Below are 13,306 nucleotides of genomic sequence, written 5' to 3' on the forward strand. Positions count from 1 at the left end.
TCTAGCCGAGCCATTCATTCCTTTTTATGAAAGAAAGATAAGGGACAGAAAAAAAAAATAAATAAAAATGAAAGAAACAAACGTATTCAATAAGCAAAAGGAGAGAGAGGGATTCGAACCCTCGATAGTTCCTAGAACTATACCGGTTTTCAAGACCGGAGCTATCAACCACTCAGCCATCTCTCCACAGCCTAATCCTTATTTTACTCCTACAAATAGAACATAGCCATATAAAAAATAAAAAGATTTATTAGCCTCTAGAAAGATATCAGATACAAGTTCCTTTTCGATATATCTCTGTATACTGTATACACGGATACAGGATCCGCTATACCCGCTTGTGAAATAAAGAGTAAATAATCTCTTCTCACCCCCATATCCAAATAAAAAAGCGGTTTAAGTAATAAATTTGAATTAAAGAGAAGAATCAATGGATTCATGATTAAACCCCTCCTACTTCTTGTATTTTTTTACAATTTTGGTTTAAGTGAGGGATCAAATATGTAGTCAACTTTATTTGATGGTAGCTTGGAGGATTAGAAATATGACTATTGCTTTCCAATTAGCTGTTTTTGCATTAATTGCGACTTCCTCAGTCTTAGTAATTAGTGTACCCCTTGTATTTGCTTCTCCTGATGGTTGGTCAAATAATAAAAATGTTGTATTTTCCGGTACATCATTATGGATTGGACTAGTCTTTCTCGTAGCTATTCTGAATTCTCTCATTTCTTAAATGAAATTTGGTTAATATTTATTAACCCCATAAAAAAGAAATAATAAAGGCCATTTCTTCTAAAAAATTAGAATAGTGAGACGTATTAAAACGCAATTTGCGTTCCGAATTGCTAGCTCTTCTCTTTCAGTATTATGAAATTCCATTCCCATTAGAATATTCATTGACAGATAATAAAAAAAGGAAAACTCTAATATAATAGAAAATGAAATGAAACGGTCGACCCAGACATAGAAGGTCGACCCAGGCGGATATACGCTATAAAATATATACCGTAGCGAGCGTAGTTCAATGGTAAAATATCTCCTTGCCAAGGAGAAGATACGGGTTCGATTCCCGCCGCTCGCCCGCTTAATTTATCAAAGTACTATGATAAAAAGTTTAGTCTAGTTAACTGTTTAACTACTTATATTAAATTAAGTATTAATTAGGTGTTAGTCTAGTGCCGTATCCCTTACTATCTTACCCTTCCTTTGCATCCCACTCAAAAAAAGAGGGCGCTCCAGAGGCAGAAATAGAACTCGCCAACAGAGCTCCAAAAATTGGGTATTAACTGAGACAAACAACGGGCAAACTTTTTTTAAAGGGAAGGGAGAGGTAGACTGTCCCTTTCGTTTCATTTTTATTTTCTGCAGGGTAGGGAGAGGCCTTGCGCCTTCTTTTTTTGAAGGCAAGTGACTTCGCAAACTGCTCAATTTTGCCCTCTAGGGCCGGGAACTAATGAATAAAAAAGGGTTGGATACGCCCCTCTACCATACATATCTAGAGAAATAGAATAGTCCTTTTATACAGACTGCTAAGTGCGGAGACGGGAATCGAACCCGTGACCTCAAGGTTATGAGCCTCGTGAGCTACCAAACTGCTCTACTCCGCTCTGGAGTACCAGAAACTGGTGGACAAAAAAGGCTTGAATACAAGCCTCTAACATGTCTAGACAAATAGAATACTCCTTTTATACAGAATGGAGCGGGTAGCGGGAATCGAACCCGCATCGTTAGCTTGGAAGGCTAGGGGTTATAGTCGACGTTGGTTGATTATTTTTAACGTCTCTAATTCAAAACCGAACATGAAATTTTGATTTCATTCGGCTCCTTTATGGATATTCTCACCACTTAACATCTATGTCAGCTTTTCTATTTGAATGGAACCAAAGCTCTCCGCTTTCTAGATGATCCTTATAGAGTAGGAGATAGAAATTCTATCTAAATTCATCTAATCTACTTACTTCGTTCCCTAATTTCATTCAAGAGATCCTGAGGAAAAGAATTGGGTTTCCACCGAGCTGAAACAATATGCGGATGGTTCTAGTAAACCAAAACTATCGTTTTTTAGCTATTTGGCTTCCTTATTCCTTATTTTAAGAAGATTTAGTTACGATTGGAAATCAACTTTTTTGTATCTTCATCCATAGATCCTTTACTCATATTTTCAAAATTGGAATACTTAATCCAATGCAAAATTATGCTTCGCGACTCTGTACTCATAATCCTATTTTTATTTTGGATGCAATTTAAATTAGTCTTTGGATACAAATCGCCAGAATGTATATTCTTCCTCAATATGCTATTGAGAGGAAAAGGATTTAATCCTTTATAAGAACTAAAGTTTTCATCGGAATATAAAAATAAAAAACTTAAGGATGCCTTAAGTATATCATTTCAAATTCAGTTATTAATAGAACGAATCACACTTTTACCACTAAACTATACCCGCTACATTGTAGATTATGGTATAAATGGTACCCTTTGTCAAGGATAGCCATTTGACAAGAAGGCTAATTCCCCCTTATTGAATCAGATGGAGAAGGTTCATGACACTGAGCCGTTGGTACTTCTACTTCGATCGCTCGCCTTTACTTTAGGATTTAGATAGCCCCTCTGGTCTGTAAAAAAAATCTTTTCTTACCATGCTAATAGCGCCTGAACCAAATGTATTTATTTTGATTAGGATCCTATTCTACGGTTACGACTACAATAATAATTATTTACTTTGCAAGGACGTAAGTGTGTCAGACTGCTAAATTGTTTTATTATTCCTACAATATAAACTAGGGGATATAGGGGGTAACACTGTCCCTATAAATTCCTTTTTTCCTTTTCTTTTTTGTCCAGAATTGAACAAAAAAGAAATTATGGAAGATGTTTTCTTCCCCCATTAAGTCCGAGCCATAGAGTAAGAGTGAGATGAGTTTTCCAAATTCATCATAGACTTTCCCTATGGCTTGATAGAAGTAAGCAGCAAAGAGTCGTAACTTAAAGAAAAAAACGGACAGGGCCGACAGATTTACCTGATGTAAAGAAGATCCTAAAAGTCTCTGATTAGTCGACTCTCTCCATTTAACACTTTCCTCTCTCTCCTTTTTTCCACTGACTCAATTCTAGTTTATTAGATTCTTGTTTAAAAGAATGCAAAAAGTTCAATAGAACTAAGAACACATAAAAAATAGCATAGAGGATCAAGGCCATTACCAAAAGTTCCTCCCAAGGATCCTATATCCTATTGGGTATCTGTTCCCCGCCTTTTCCCGCTAGGATCGGAAATCTTATATTTTCCATATCCATATACCGTTGAATCCTTGGGGTTCCAGAATCCGCCTATTTTACTAGTCTTCGGAAACGGAAAACCCTGAACCAAGAAGAGTTGGATATGTTATGTAGGGTATGTTTTTTTTTATTAATTTTATTTTGAGCTCTCAAGATATCGATATATACATATACAATCTCTACATAATGTCTCTCTCTCTATCTCTATATATTATATATATAATATGTACATTATGCAGTAGACCCATAATGGGAAATCCAAGTGGCTAATTTTTGAATTAAATAAAAAGCCCTTTTAACTCAGTGGTAGAGTAATGCCATGGTAAGGCATAAGTCATCGGTTCAAATCCGATAAAGGGCTTTTTAAATTAGTGGTAGAGTAATCTCGTGCTAAGACGTAAGTCGTTGGTTCGAATCTGATAGAGTACTTTTCTACTAAATTGATTCACTTTTTTTCTTTGTTTTTGAAACTTTCTCTATATTTTTAGAGAATTTTATGACTTAGTGCGGGATGGATGCATTTTTGGTATGAACACTAAATGAAGCACGGAGAATTAATCTATAACGATCAACTAAAAAAAATCCTAGATGAAAACATAACAGAAAAGTTGGAAAAACTCTTTGCTTTGGATCTATTTATACTTTTCGAGTATATTGACAATTCCAAAAAACTGCTCATACTATGATTATAGTATAATCACGAGCGGTTGTATATGGCCCTATCGTCTAGTGATGCCCCTATCGTCTAGTGGTTCAGGACATCTCTCTTTCAAGGAGGCAGCGGGGATTCGACTTCCCCTGGGGGTAGGGAGTATTATGAAAGGAGGTTAATCATAGATTAGCAAAAACCCTAGAATAAATTCTTCCTGGGTCGATGCCCGAGTGGTTAATGGGGACGGACTGTAAATTCGTTGACAATGTCTACGCTGGTTCAAATCCAGCTCGGCCCAAACCAAAAATCTAGGGCTTCGTGAGTATGAACTAAATCCTTTTGTTTTTCTTCCATAAAATAAAATGTCTGATCTATAGAAATAAAAGATAAAGAAAAAAGGGAAATTTTTTTTTCTAATCCATATCTCTCTCATTCCTTTCTTACAAACAAAAGAGTTTTTCTTATTGAAGGCTGGATTATTATCCATTTTTAGTGATAAAAAATCACGACATACTAGTTATGTCACTCTCACTATACCCACGTATAATATAATATGTGGGTATGTAGTATATGATTCGTCTATTTCTTAGAGTACGAAAGACGAATCGAATCTTCTTATGGTTCTATTTAAGAATGGGTATGCCATACACCCCGCGGGGATTGTAGTTCAATTGGTCAGAGCACCGCCCTGTCAAGGCGGAAGCTGCGGGTTCGAGCCCCGTCAGTCCCGAACTAGGGTTCAATGAATGGAGAAATTGATATTTCCTTTTTCCATGAAAAAAAGGGGCAGGGAGCAAGATCAAATACCCACAGGGCACCCTTACTTCACTTTTTTATTTTGCATCTCTCATTAAAGAGGGAGGGAGGGCATATAGGAATTTTTTTTTCACTACTCCCAATCGATAAAGAAAGACACACATACGATATGTGGATTAGTAGAATTTAGGATATTATATTACTCTATCTTTCTTTATGATGATACCATCCTCATCTTAATTTCCTATTCCACTCTTATGGAATAGAGTACCGGTATTTTACCGGAATCCATACATAAATCGTATTCCCTTTTTATTTCAGACCTCTTTTCCCCATCTCACTTCTACTGCTTATTTGGATGTCTATGTGACCCATAGAAAGTGAAAGTTGGTCATATAATACATACATAATTGTATGTATAACTATAAGAAAAAGGAAGGGAAATTGTATAAGATTAAGAAAGTATAAGATTAAGAAAGCTCGTGGGTTAGAGATATAGAAAAGAAAAAGTAGAAAAGGATTAAAAAAGAGGGAATTCCTAATCCAATCAAAAAACCCATTTTGGTCTTAGTGTGGATAGAGGATCTTCCTATGTTATACTATATAACTCTCATCCGTGAAATATAACTCTCATCCATGAATTGATTTGATAGATCCGATATTCATAATATTGAATTGATTCAGTATTATCAGAATGCAAGCCCTACCCTTGAATTTACAAGATACCCCTTTTTCCTCTCCATGGGATTACATCCCGAGTTATTGTGAAAATAAAAAATAAAGAGGTTATGGAAGTCAATATTCTCGCATTTATTGCTACTGCACTGTTCATTCTAGTTCCTACTTCTTTTTTACTTATTATTTATGTAAAAACAGTCAGCCAAAATAATTAATTGGAATTCCAATTAATCATTGAAGAAATTAAAAAGGGATTAAATAAAAAAAATCCAAGTCTTAAATGAAAGGATCTGGTTGGAATCTTAAAGTGTGGTAGAAAGAACTACATATAGTTTTTTCTACGACACTTTAGATTCTTTCTATTATATTATCTTTGAATCTACATAGAATAGATTAGTAGATTGAAATAGTTAAGTAGTCTAATTCAATTTCTTTTTTCATTGCATCCACTTAATTTCAATCAGGTCAAAATAAAAAAATCTAAGACAATTCTTGACCAAAGAATCCATGGAAGGAAAGAAAAATAATATGAAGAATAGACTATAGTAAAAAGTAAAAGGAAATGGAAAATGTGTGATATGCCGTGAATAGTTCCGTGGAAGAAAGTCTAATTTTCTTATGTATAGAACTTTTTTTAACCATTCGTCATTTCTAGTAGAAATTCTGAATTGGTATAATGGCTCTTTCTTACATTACAACTTACAATACAAGAGTTTCTTACAGGAGTGAAACAAAACTAAAGAAAAAGATTAAAGAATAACGTTTGACAAAATGATTAATGCAAAATGATCCATTAAAGAAAAGAATTGATACAACAATTTGATTACTTAATCAATTAGTAGTATCCCTAGAGTCCACTCCTTCCCCATACTACTAGTGAAAGAGAAAATGTAAAGACTACCATTAAAGCAGCCCAAGCGAGACTTACTATATCCATCTAAATTATGTCTCCTATTTCTATGAAGGGATTATTCTACTATTGATCAATAATCATAGTGGAATCAAGGGTACAGAGTCAAAAAGGGATTCCGCCCTAAGGCCATGGATCAATCAGTTCAAGGAATTTACTCCTAACAAATTCTTATAGGAATTCTGGTAGAATTAGAGAGCATTAAAAATACGAGATACTATAGCCCTTTTTTCCTTAAAAAAGAAAGAGTACGGGAATGATGTCCTGAATAGAAGAAGCGGGAATAGGAAGATTTTTTATTCCTTTTGTTACTCTTTTTTTTTTTTTTAAGCAAAGGACGCCCGAATATACCATAAAATTATCGATAGATAAATATTTATTGGATACCTACCTTACCTAATGTTTATTTTTGACCTAAACCCTGCAGCCTTGCTTTGTATCATTCTATGAAAGAATGAAGAGATTTTATCCATAATACAACTCCTAAATTGATTTTTGATCGACCTATTTAATCTGATTCTCGTTAGAATTAAGTAGTCCTTACTTTAGTGTATGTAGGTAACATAAGATGTACGATAAAAAAATGTATAATAATTAGTAAGTCTTGATATTCTTTCGTGGAGTCCCTTCTTGAATCTTAGATTGAAAAAAAAAAAGAATGCCCCTTAGGGACCTTTCTTTGGATACCAAGATTTCTGACATCTTATCCTCGTATTTTAAAATTATCAAATCGAATCTCAATTAAGAACCAATTCAAATTCATATAATAAAAGAATAAGGAAACACTACCTCACCCCTATTGATAACCATTTTGGCCACTACCGTCAAAACAAACCCTAACCCTAGTTTGAGGATAGAACTATGGTATGGTTTCTCTAAACCCAGTATCGGCAGGCCCAGTTACTCTCTTGCCCGAACTTATGCGAAGTAAAAATTTATCGAATTCGATCAGCACTATAAAAAAAACCTAAGTATTTTATTGATCAGGCGGCACCCAGATTTGAACTGGGGATAAAGGATTTGCAGTCCCCTGCCTTACCGCTTGGCCATGCCGCCAAAAAATCCGATCAAAAATCTAGAAAACAGCAAGTATTCATCCACGTTTTCTTACGAAAAGCCCCTTTTATTTTGAATATAATTCTACTTACTTTTTTCCAATCTTTTTCAAAAAATCTATTCCTGCTTTTTTTGATCCAGTTTCTATTATTCTCCTCGATAGATTCTATCTTAAAACATACATTGTTAACACAATAAAACTTCCCATTTCTTTCTATTGAGATGAAAAAGAAGAAAAAGTGGATTTCTATTCACAGGCTGCAAAATTCAGAATAAATTGGAACCGTTAACTAGAATTCTCTTTTTTTTATTGCAGTAGTGAACTACTCTTAAATCGGTATTATCTCCCCCCCCTTCAATGGCATAATAAAATATTATGGCTTTATGCTTAATCCGTGTATAGGTAAACTTTAGGTCCGAACAGCATTATTATCCAAAGATCCCCTTTATGTACATATCTCTATGGGGAATCATGCTTTAATTTTTCAAAGTATTAAATTAAATATCTTGAATAAAAAAAGGAAATTTGCTCTGATATAGAGTATAACCTGACTATCTTGGCGTACCCAAGTGAAATTACGATAAAAGAAAAGCATGGATATGGGGAGAGGTGGATAACTAGATTGGCATGTACTTAAAAAAGGGACTTACTTTATTTTAGAATTCCACAATGAAATACTGAATTTTCTAGCAATTATACTACTCCGATCCGAAATAAAAAAGAACCCTCAAATTATTTTGAGAAATTAAAGTAAGCACGCTATTCTAAATCGAAGTAAAGTCAAACTTTCTAGTATATTATATTACGGCTTTATTACATTCATAGAAAGGAGATAAAATGAGAAATCTTTGCCATCCAATCTGATTAGAATATCATAACATAAAGTATAAGTGGCAGAATTTTTTTTGTAGGAATGTTTTATCAATTCATTTTCATTTCATTTGTACCCCTGGCAAACTCGAACTTTCGTCCAAATGGTCTCTATTCATATGTATGAAATACATATATGAAATACGTATGTGGAGTTCCCTAGAATTTCATGTGATTCAGTAAACAGAATATAGATTCCATGATTGCTAGATCGATCCATAGGGATTGATGAAGAGTGAGCTGATAATGGAATTTTTCTTTGATAAACAGGAAACTTAAGATTAAGATGCTCCGGAATGGAAACGAGGGAATGTCCACAATACCCGGATTTAGTCAGATCCAATTCGAGGGATTTTGTAGGTTCATTAATCAAGCCTTGGCAGAAGAACTTGACAAGTTTCCAACAATTAAAGATCCAGATCACGAAATTGCATTTCAATTATTTGCGAAAGGATATCAACTGCTAGAACCCTCGATAAAAGAAAGAGATGCTGTGTATGAATCACTCACCTATTCTTCCGAATTATATGTATCTGCGAGATTAATTTTTGGTTTCGATGTGCAAAAGCAAACCATTTCTATCGGAAACATTCCTATAATGAATTCCTTAGGAACCTTTATTATAAATGGAATATACCGAATTGTGATCAATCAAATATTGCTAAGTCCTGGTATTTACTACCGCTCGGAATTAGATCATAAGGGAATTTCTATCTACACTGGCACTATAATATCAGATTGGGGGGGGAGATCGGAATTAGCAATTGATAAAAAAGAAAGGATATGGGCTCGCGTGAGTAGAAAACAAAAGATATCTATTCTAGTTCTATCATCAGCTATGGGTTCGAATCTAAGAGAAATTCTGGATAATGTTTCCTACCCTGAAATTTTCTTGTCTTTCCCGAATGCTAAAGAGAAGAAGAGGATTGAGTCAAAAGAAAAAGCTATTTTGGAGTTTTATCAACAATTTGCTTGTGTAGGTGGGGACCTGGTATTTTCGGAGTCCTTATGCGAGGAATTACAAAAGAAATTTTTTCAACAAAAATGTGAATTAGGAAGGATTGGTCGACGAAATATGAATCGGAGACTTAATCTTGATATTCCTCAGAACAATACATTCTTGTTACCACGAGATGTATTGGCCGCTACGGATCATTTGATTGGAATGAAATTTGGAACGGGTATACTTGACGATGACGATATGAATCACTTGAAAAATAAACGTATTCGTTCGGTTGCGGATCTGTTACAAGATCAATTCGGATTGGCTCTTGGTCGTTTACAACATGCAGTTCAAAAAACTATTCGTAGAGTATTCATACGTCAATCGAAACCGACTCCCCAAACTTTGGTAACTCCAACTTCAACTTCAATTTTATTAATAACTACTTATGAGACCTTTTTTGGCACATACCCGTTATCTCAAGTTTTTGATCAAACGAATCCATTGACACAAACTGTTCATGGGCGAAAAGTGAGTTGTTTAGGTCCTGGAGGGTTGACGGGGAGAACCGCAAGTTTTCGGAGCCGAGATATTCATCCGAGTCACTATGGGCGTATTTGTCCAATTGACACGTCTGAAGGAATCAATGTTGGACTTACTGGATCCTTAACAATTCATGCGAGAATTGATCACTTGTGGGGATCCATAGAGAGTCCGTTTTATGAAATATCTGCTGAGAAAGCAAAAGAAAAAAAAGAGAGACAGGTGGTTTATCTATCACCAAATAGAGATGAATATTATATGATAGCAGCAGGAAATTCTTTGTCCTTGAATCAAGGTATTCAGGAAGAACAGGTTGTTCCGGCTAGATACCGTCAAGAATTCTTGACTATTGCATGGGAACAGATTCATGTTAGAAGTATTTTTCCTTTCCAATATTTTTCTATTGGGGGTTCTCTCATTCCTTTTATTGAGCACAATGATGCGAATCGGGCTTTAATGAGTTCTAATATGCAGCGCCAAGCAGTTCCGCTTTCTCGGTCCGAGAAATGCATTGTTGGAACTGGATTGGAACGCCAAACAGCTCTAGATTCGAGGGTTTCCATTATAGCCGAACGCGAGGGAAAGATCATTTCTACTGATAGTCATAAGATACTTTTATCAAGTAGTGGGAAGACTATAAGTATTCCTTTAGTTAACCCACCGTCGCTCTAACAAAAATACTTGTATGCACCAAAAACCCCGGGTTCCACGGGGTAAATCCATTAAAAAAGGACAAATTTTAGCAGAAGGAGCTGCTACAATTGGGGGCGAACTTGCTTTAGGAAAAAACGTATTAGTAGCTTATATGCCATGGGAAGGTTACAATTTTGAAGACGCAGTACTAATTAGCGAACGTTTGGTATATGAAGATATTTATACCTCTTTTCACATCCGGAAATATGAAATTCAGACGGATACGACAAGCCAGGGCTCCGCTGAAAAAATCACTAAAGAAATACCACATCTAGAAGAACATTTACTCCGCAATTTGGACAGAAATGGAGTTGTTAGGTTGGGATCCTGGGTAGAAACTGGTGATATTTTAGTAGGTAAATTAACGCCTCAGATAGCGAGCGAATCATCTTATATCGCGGAAGCTGGATTATTACGGGCCATATTTGGCCTTGAGGTTTCCACTTCAAAAGAAACTTCTCTGAAATTACCTATAGGTGGAAGAGGGCGCGTTATCGATGTGAAATGGATCCAAAGGGACCCGCTCGACATAATGGTTCGTGTATATATTTTACAGAAACGTGAAATCAAAGTTGGGGATAAAGTAGCCGGAAGACATGGGAATAAAGGGATCATTTCCAAAATTTTGCCTAGGCAAGATATGCCCTATTTGCAAGATGGAACACCCGTTGATATGGTCTTCAATCCCTTAGGAGTACCCTCCCGAATGAATGTGGGACAAATATTTGAAAGCTCGCTCGGATTAGCGGGGGATCTGCTAAAGAAACATTATAGAATAGCACCCTTTGATGAGAGATATGAGCAAGAGGCTTCAAGAAAACTTGTGTTTTCAGAATTATATGAAGCCAGTAAAGAAACAAAAAATCCATGGGTATTTGAACCCGAGTACCCGGGAAAAAGCAGAATATTTGATGGAAGAACAGGCGACCCCTTTGAGCAACCTGTTCTAATAGGGAAGTCCTATATCTTAAAATTAATTCATCAAGTTGATGAGAAAATTCATGGGCGTTCTACTGGGCCCTACTCACTTGTTACACAACAACCGGTTAGAGGAAGAGCCAAGCAAGGGGGACAACGAGTAGGAGAAATGGAAGTTTGGGCTTTAGAAGGATTTGGTGTTGCTCATATTTTACAAGAGATACTTACTTATAAATCTGACCATCTTATAGCTCGCCAAGAAATACTTAATGCTACGATCTGGGGAAAAAGAATACCTAATCATGAGGATCCTCCAGAATCTTTTCGAGTGCTCGTTCGAGAACTACGATCTTTGGCTCTAGAACTGAATCATTTCCTTGTATCTGAAAAGAACTTCCAGGTTAATAGGGAGGAAGTTTGATCGGAATAAATATAAATTCTTTTCTTATTTCTATTTTATGATTGACCAATATAAACATCAACAACTTCAAATTGGACTCGTTTCCCCTCAACAAATAAAGGCTTGGGCTAACAAAAACCTACCTAATGGAGAAGTCGTTGGCGAAGTCACAAGGCCCTCTACTTTTCATTATAAAACCGATAAACCAGAAAAAGATGGATTGTTTTGCGAAAGAATCTTTGGACCCATAAAAAGCGGGATTTGCGCTTGTGGCAATTCTCGAGCGAGCGGAGCTGAAAACGAAGACGAAAGATTTTGCCAAAAATGCGGGGTCGAATTTGTGGATTCTCGGATACGAAGATATCAAATGGGATACATCAAACTCGCATGTCCCGTGACTCATGTGTGGTATTTGAAAGGTCTTCCTAGTTATATCGCGAATCTTTTAGATAAACCTCTTAAGAAGTTGGAGGGCCTAGTATACGGCGATTTCTCTTTTGCTAGGCCCAGCACTAAAAAACCCACTTTTTTACGATTACGAGGTTTATTCGAAGAGGAAATTGCATCCTGTAACCACAGCATTTCTCCCTTTTTTTCTACCCCAGGCTTTGCAACATTTCGAAATCGGGAAATTGCGACAGGAGCAGGTGCTATTAGAGAACAATTAGCAGATTTGGATTTGCGAATTATTATAGAGAATTCTTTGGTCGAATGGAAGGAATTAGAAGACGAGGGGTATAGTGGAGATGAGTGGGAAGATAGAAAAAGACGAATAAGAAAAGTTTTTTTGATTAGACGCATGCAATTGGCGAAACATTTTATTCAAACAAATGTAGAACCAGAATGGATGGTTTTGTGCTTATTACCGGTTCTTCCTCCCGAATTGAGACCTATTGTTTATAGGTCTGGAGATAAAGTAGTGACTTCAGACATTAATGAACTTTATAAGAGAGTTATCCGTCGGAACAACAATCTTGCCTATCTATTAAAAAGAAGTGAATTAGCGCCAGCAGATTTAGTAATGTGCCAGGAAAAATTGGTACAAGAAGCCGTGGATACACTTCTTGATAGTGGGTCCCGCGGGCAACCGACGAGGGATGGTCACAATAAAGTATACAAATCACTTTCAGATGTAATTGAAGGTAAAGAGGGAAGGTTTCGCGAGACTCTGCTTGGGAAACGGGTCGATTACTCGGGGCGTTCTGTCATTGTTGTGGGTCCTTCGCTTTCATTACATCAATGTGGATTACCTCTAGAGATAGCAATAAAGCTTTTTCAGCTATTTGTAATTCGCGATTTAATCACGAAACGCGCCACTTCTAATGTAAGGATTGCTAAAAGGAAAATTTGGGAAAAAGAACCCATTGTATGGGAAATACTTCAAGAAGTTATGCGGGGACATCCTGTACTGTTAAATAGAGCACCTACCCTGCATAGATTAGGCATACAGGCCTTTCAACCCACTTTAGTAGAGGGGCGTACTATTTCTTTACACCCATTAGTGTGTAAGGGTTTCAATGCGGACTTTGATGGAGATCAAATGGCTGTTCATCTACCTTTATCCTTGGAAGCTCAGGCAGAAGCCCGTTTACTTATGTTTTCTCATATGA

At 36.1% G+C, this 13,306-nt stretch overlaps 1 long non-coding RNA gene and 5 other non-coding genes across 6 annotated transcripts in view; 2 read left to right on the forward strand and 4 right to left on the reverse strand.

Annotated features, from left to right (window-relative positions):
- LOC147952739 (uncharacterized) overlaps window positions 1–13,306 on the reverse strand; it is a 142,184-nt gene that overhangs the window by 47,063 nt on the left and 81,815 nt on the right. The window lies entirely within an intron of this gene.
- TRNAS-UGA (transfer RNA serine (anticodon UGA)) lies at window positions 99–186 on the reverse strand. Its single transcript has one exon. It is a non-coding gene; the product is annotated as a tRNA-Ser (tRNA).
- Window positions 1,011–1,081, forward strand: TRNAG-GCC (transfer RNA glycine (anticodon GCC)). The gene has a single exon. It is a non-coding gene; the product is annotated as a tRNA-Gly (tRNA).
- TRNAM-CAU (transfer RNA methionine (anticodon CAU)) lies at window positions 1,534–1,607 on the reverse strand. Its single transcript has one exon. It is a non-coding gene; the product is annotated as a tRNA-Met (tRNA).
- TRNAT-GGU (transfer RNA threonine (anticodon GGU)) lies at window positions 3,566–3,637 on the forward strand. The gene has a single exon. It is a non-coding gene; the product is annotated as a tRNA-Thr (tRNA).
- On the reverse strand, window positions 7,258–7,328 carry TRNAC-GCA (transfer RNA cysteine (anticodon GCA)). The gene has a single exon. It is a non-coding gene; the product is annotated as a tRNA-Cys (tRNA).

Source organism: Triticum urartu, unplaced genomic scaffold (genome assembly GCF_056163025.1).
Source record: "Triticum urartu cultivar PI428250 unplaced genomic scaffold, HENAU_Tu73 scaffold2, whole genome shotgun sequence".
NCBI lineage: Eukaryota > Viridiplantae > Streptophyta > Magnoliopsida > Poales > Poaceae > Triticum > Triticum urartu.